Here is a 6378-nt window from a genome sequence, read left to right as displayed (position 1 = left end):
TGCTGTATTCTGGATCAGCTGCAGCTTCCAAATGCTCTTTAAGGGCAATCCTAAAGTACAGTAATCCATCTGGAAAGCAACTGAAGCATGAATTATCATGAGTGTAGTCTTACAACTTGTATTTGTTCTTTGCAAGCAGAGAGAAAATACCACTTTTACACTGGAATAGCTGAAGATGAATATTAGTTGCCACCACAATAAAGTGAGTGTCACAGGGGAAAATGAGCACTACACTTCTAGACTGAAAGGATTAGCGAGCTATAAACTGTTGCCCAGAGACACCCAAACGTGTCAACAGCACTCATTCTCTACATAAGATCTACCACCTAGCTGGCATTGCCCTGCCTGCTCTTCTGCCTGCTGTTCGCAGAGAAGCAGCATACAGAGAAAGACTGAAATCACCAATATCTAGACTCTCTATGGCCTACAACCAACTCAGCAGAGACTAAAATCCAGGAAAAGCTTCCTTAGGTCGATGGAAGACTTTGACAAATATGAAAGCAGAATGATTTACGGAAAGCTACAAAGAACCAACACTGGATGGAATCAACAGAGAAGCTGGCACTTGGATCTGATGAAAGCTGGGAAGTATGGAAATTGTTGAATAGACTGCACACGGGTACAACAAGATCCGGAGACACTCTGAACAAATGCGGTTATCCAGTGGCTTCTGTTTTCTTTATTGTGGTGACATGCAGTCAACACATCCTTGCACTTTGTGTCCCGATCAGTGTACAGTTGAGGACTTCGTGGCAGTGAAAGAATGCAATTAATGTTGCCAGTTTCTGGGCAAGATCTGTTTAATTTGTACATATTTTAATCTTATATTTTATACTGTACAGTATCCTTATTTTAATTGTGATGCTTCTGACATGAATAAACAAACAGCAAACTATAAGGTGATAATAAAATCAAGATAGTCATAAGAACATGTCTTTCAAAAAATGGCTATGACACCAGAGCGTTTTTATGCCATGGTTAATGAAATACAAAAATGAGTCTTATAACTAAATGTAGACCAACCCATACCTTTATTTTTGCTTTATTTTAATTTAGAGGTTTTCAAGCTACTCAAATAAAACTATCATCTAAATATGTTTCTTATAACAGTATTATTTTGACATTTTTAGTCCAATTATCATCATTATACCTGCATTTTGTATTTAGTCTGCAAGAAGAATTATAATTCTGTCTGATCTTGAACCCCCTTAGAATCTTTCTCTCCAAATCCCCAATCTAGTGGTCACCCAAGATTATTTCAAACTCATGTTCCCTATTTTCCTCTTTGGGTACCAAAATAGTTTTCTCCATTTATGTCCTATTAATATATTATTCTTATTATACCCCAGCACCATATTGGCTGAGATTAAAGCTTATGTGTCATATTTCGTGGGCAACTGGCTAGGAAGGGTGATCAAGACAATGGAAGGAAATACTTCCATCTTCTTCCCTACCCTCTTTGATGCAGCAAATTTTTGTATTAAAAATGATGGATCTACTCTCAGGGAAGCAGCATAGTTATAAAAGAAGCTATATATGTTAGTACTATAATTCAACTGCCACACAGGAAGTTGTTTTATAAGAAATTGCATTGGCAAATCATCTAATCCCATTTTCTTGAGAAAAACTAGCGAACATTACACATCTTATCAATCCATGGTTAACCAAATGACAATTTACCCATTTATCTCTGTGTGCAAGTAAACTAACACATCATCTTGGTTCAAACAGTATAATAGGGTAGCATGTGCTGTAGTGGAGTGTGCAACCACAGCTAATCTAGTTTATGGAGAGGAGGGAATAAAATCACACAGTATTCTAATGAAATAGGAGTGTAATTATTTAACATACTGAATCATACAGTAACCACACTGGGTGGGCTCACGACACACACACACTGAGCCATATGCATTTTAGCCTATAGTACTACTGGTACAACCACAGACATTGACTAGCAGTAGTTTATTCTTATCTGAAGACCCCAGGGATCACACCTAGCGTTTCTTGCGCACAACTTATCTAGTTTATTACTGAAATATAGTGACGTGTGGAAGGGACTAAGTAGAAAATATACTGCTGCTTTAATTCAGCACTAAAACAACCACGGAGGCCATGTCTAGTCATCCATTCGAAACTCGACTCACATCTTTTCTACCGTACTCCTACATCAAACGCTACCAAACCGCTTTCCTGTCAATCTTCAGCGATGCATTTCAGTGCCCCCAGGCCTTTCCAGGAGGCCGCGTTATCTCCGACGGAGGCGCTTTGCCGTACCTATATGTTTGCCCAGCCGCACCTTCCCTCCCAGTCGGCTCCGTCGCCATTTCATATCTGCCGCTTTGCTTTCCCCCATAGGCCATTCAATCGCAAAAGTCAATTGGCTATTTCCAGAGCAGCTTGTTTCCTCCCCCCACCTTTTCTTCATGCAGCCATTGGTCCGTTCGAACGTGCCAACAGCTTAATGATTTCTCGCGGACTAATAGGAAAACTGATAAGAAAGGCGAAGCAAGGAACTGTATTGCGCTAAGTTACTTGGGATTTGTAGTTTTGAGGCGACGTTTATAGTCCCTATGGTCAGAATCGATAAGAGGTGGATGTTGCATTTTTAATGAGACGTGGACATCTCCGATGAAAGGACTCACGTGCAAGTTTTATATGCTGAATTTAGGTCACTAGAAATATTTGGGACATAGGAGCAATCTAACCCCAAAGTTAGATTATAGGACTTGGATTGCCCAGAAACCATTACAAAAGTTATGGAGCAATGTCCAGTTGAAATTAAGGATTGCTCCATCCCTTTTAACATTTCAGAAGTTACTTAAGACTAAATAAATTTAACTTAATTGATTTTTTGGGCTTTTGTTATTTTACTTACATAATTTTGTCTATTGGTTAGTATATATTTTACTGTATGAAATTATTGATTTCTTAACTTTTACCATAAACCATGAATTTTACCATTTGCCTGCAATGAGTCTTTATAGATTTGGCGATGCAAACAGAATGAATAAATAATTCATGCAAAACAATTGACAATTTTATATAGAGTAGAAATGAAGTAACAACAACATAAATCAACTGGCTGGCTGGTTAATTCAGTGTTTTAAATTTAAAATAGCTCAGATCATATTTCAATCTGCAGAACATACTACATAAAGAATGAAAGACCTGCAGATTCAGCTGAAAGCTTAAAGCAATGTAAATAATGTAGCAGAAAAAATATGCAGATTCGATAACTTTTTAATATACCATATTGAACTTTATTTTGATAAAGAGTACAATGCAAAAATTATGACATTCTAGGTAAATGAACTGTGAAAATTAGAAATGTGGCTTCTGTTTTAATAAACACACAAGTTTTATAGTATAGTGTTTGAATAATTAGAAATGTAGCCTTTTTAGAAATTTTAAAGGAACAAGAAAAATTGAAAGGTGAAAATGAAAATGTAGAAAAATTAAATATGTGCAGTTTAACACTTCTTTATCAAATGCATTGTTAATTTATAAAATGTATTATTTATTATTTGATTGTGTATTAAAGTATAGTTAGTATATAAAATTGAAAAGTATATTTTGTTCAGGCAATTGTAAACTAATAATGCATTTAATAAAATGTTTAATTTTTTTAAATGGAATTACAAACTGTTGAACCCCAAGGATGTAACTTACATGCTTTGGAGGTATGTGGGCAAAAAACAAAAAGAAACCAACTCTGTAGTAAAACAAAGAAAACTATATATTCTAGATTTTTCCACCAATATCTCAAACATACCTACAGAAAGCACTACTTTTCAGAATAAAGCTGAACATGTTTGGCATTGATTTGCCCAGCTTGTCATTATTTGTTGTTCTATCACTTAGCAGCTTCTATTTTGATTTTGATAATTTTCAGGGACTCTGTAAACTGAAGCTTTGAGTACCATATTTGCCTTTTACAAAAGTATTTCTAAACCATTTTTCACATCTTAAACATTTCACATTATTTAAAAATAATATATTACAAAATTTTCATAACCTTTTTAAATTTTTCAGAGAAAAAATGAAAATATTTTGAGAAAAAATATGGGTTATGTTTCCAGTTCTTTAGTGAGTCCAGAAGTAATTCTCAACAAGAAGTAAATTTTAAATTAGGCAGCAATTTAGTACCATGTTCACATTATTTCACTTTGCATCTTTTTTTAAAAACAGCTTAAGAAAACCATTGAACATTCCATTTTAGAATCATTTTAACTGACAGAAGTCATTTTGAGAAATCAAACTTCCATGAGCATGTTGGTCTGCTTAGCAGATGGTAATTTCATACTTATAATTGTTTTGAGGTTTTGGTATGTTAATTAATGACTAGCATTTCTTTCTGGCTTTTGGGGGAAGGGGTACCGGTATCTTAAATTTGCCAGAATAAATTTGTTAAATTACTGTACTTCGATTTTTCAGATAACATTTTTTCTGCTGCAAAAATTAACACTGGAGTTAGGTAACCAATATAAATAAATGCAGTACATTTCTACGTATCTACCTCCCTCTAACTATACTGATAGCTCAATTAATTTTCCTAATATATATTTTAAGAATCAATAAAGACCACACAATCCTAGTCTGTAAAAGAAATCTTTCAGGTGTCAAATTGCTTCCTGAATGTAGAACTTTGATTTTCAGAAACAGGAATGATAAAGTTGGACTCCAGAGCATGATTAATTACTGGCTTAATTTAAGCTTCTGGCCATAAAACCTAATCCCCTTGTAGATCAGGGGTGTGGATTCTGGCTGGTTTATCAGATGCCCCTATGGATTGAAATGACAAAGTGAAGACAATGCTAAAACAGAAAATAATACTGATAGCTATAGACTCTCTGCAAATCTAACAATTGACATTTGGATATACAAACCCCAGACATATGTGGAATATCTTTTATACAGTGGTGGGATTCAGCCAGTTCGCACTGCTTCGGCAGAACCAGTAGCTAGTTTTTTGTTGCCCAGGCCCAGAATAGACTTCCGGAAGTGGCATCCATAAGAGAACCGACTGTTCACATGTTTAAATCCCTCTGCTTTTATAGTATAGTGTAGTATTGTAGAGCTTTTAATGTCCTTCCCTCAACAATCTAAAGGAAGAGAGAAAATTGCCCCAAACAGTGCATTGGACTAATTGTTAACAGAATGGTCCATACGCACTTAGTAAGGGTTATGCTACTTTATTTAATTTTATTTATGCAATAGTTGCAGGCCACCCTACTCACTTAAGACTCTGGATTGTGAATTACAAAGCAAAATATGAATATACCAAATCAAAACAGTACAATACTGCACATGATGAACACCCACAGCAATCAGTGTGAGCTAAACATGTTGGAACAGTATGACTGTAACTACATTAGATGTAAAGTGGGAGGGGGTTGCCCAGAGTTGTTTGTGTTGTCTATTACAAGCATGAACTGAAGTATTGTTCAGTAACTATAATAAAGTTGAATCTGAGTATTTTAACATACCTGTCAGTCAAGTTCACATACTATTTAAGGTGACTGCTATCTACAGAATTCTTTCTATACTAAATACATTTCTAAAACAGAATGAAGAACCTATGTTTATTTATTCAGTGGTGGCATTACAATGCCTAACAAGCTTAACAAGCATGACTAATAGTGAGGGATCTTAAGAGTTGTAGTAAGAATATGTGGAGGCTACTAATTACCCATTTTTGCCCCAAGCAATTGAAATACATCCAAAAAGGATGTATATTAATTAAGTGCTATTGAACCAGATGTCCTGCAGAGACATTTCTTTGGAAAGATGAGGAAGAAAAATGTACAATACATTCACCAAAATCTTATTAGAAAGGGTCAGATAGTACAAACTTCGCAAAGTCTTGCAGAACATAAAGTCTACAAATCAGCTGAAAAGAATGGCCCCTTCCTTAGTCACCCTATTATTTCTGAACTTTCTTCTAAACTTCCCTAAAATTAGTCACAGTCGAGATGGCTTAGAAGTTCAGATAAGAACAGGAATGGCACACGCTTGGAGTGTCTAGTTTTTATAAGCTCATAAGCAGATCTAGCAAATACCTTACATGAGGGATGGGATAGATAATGCTTAAAAGTTTTGATTACAGTTTTATTCATATGCAGAATTCACATTCATCAAATAACTTCCTCTATAGGGAAATGGAAAACTTCTAGGCTCTATTCCAGCAAGTTTTTGCTTTAAACAAAATTGGAAGCAGCTTCTGTTTGGAGTATAGTCAGATTCAATTAAGAAAATAAAAAGCTTGACTGCTTCCAAGCTTAATTAAGAAAAACACAAGCAGATGGATAAACGTGCAGATTTTACTCTTATGGGGGAAGGCAAAGTGCTGCCGACCAAAACTTATGATAATTCAAAATT

The sequence above is a fragment of the Vipera berus genome, assembly GCF_964194415.1.
Source record: "Vipera berus genome assembly, chromosome: 5".
In the NCBI taxonomy this organism is placed as follows: Eukaryota; Metazoa; Chordata; class Lepidosauria; order Squamata; family Viperidae; genus Vipera; species Vipera berus.
The sequence above is the reverse complement of the archived record's forward strand: the minus strand, read 5'-3'. Positions refer to the sequence as shown.